We start from the raw sequence: 276 nt of genomic DNA on the forward strand, positions 1-276 counted from the left end.
AATTAGGGTTAGCTCAGGAAAGGGTTAAAGCTTGTTCTCAGATATGGTTTCCGCATATGAAATGAAAGAGCACTTCGTTGCGCATCTTCTCAACACCAAATGGCCCGGATAAAAGAATAGCACAGGGGTTTAAATGGGCCCGAAACAAGTGTTACCCCAGTGGGCCCAAAGGAGTTAAAGTGGACGATTTGGTCATGCCGAGGGCCAGGCCACTCTAGACTTCACAGGCCTCTTTTGTATACTTAAAATGACAGAAAAGGCGGTGTTTGACTTAGC

Source organism: Lottia gigantea (assembly GCF_000327385.1).
Source record: "Lottia gigantea unplaced genomic scaffold LOTGIsca_73, whole genome shotgun sequence".
Classification (NCBI taxonomy): domain Eukaryota; kingdom Metazoa; phylum Mollusca; class Gastropoda; family Lottiidae; genus Lottia; species Lottia gigantea.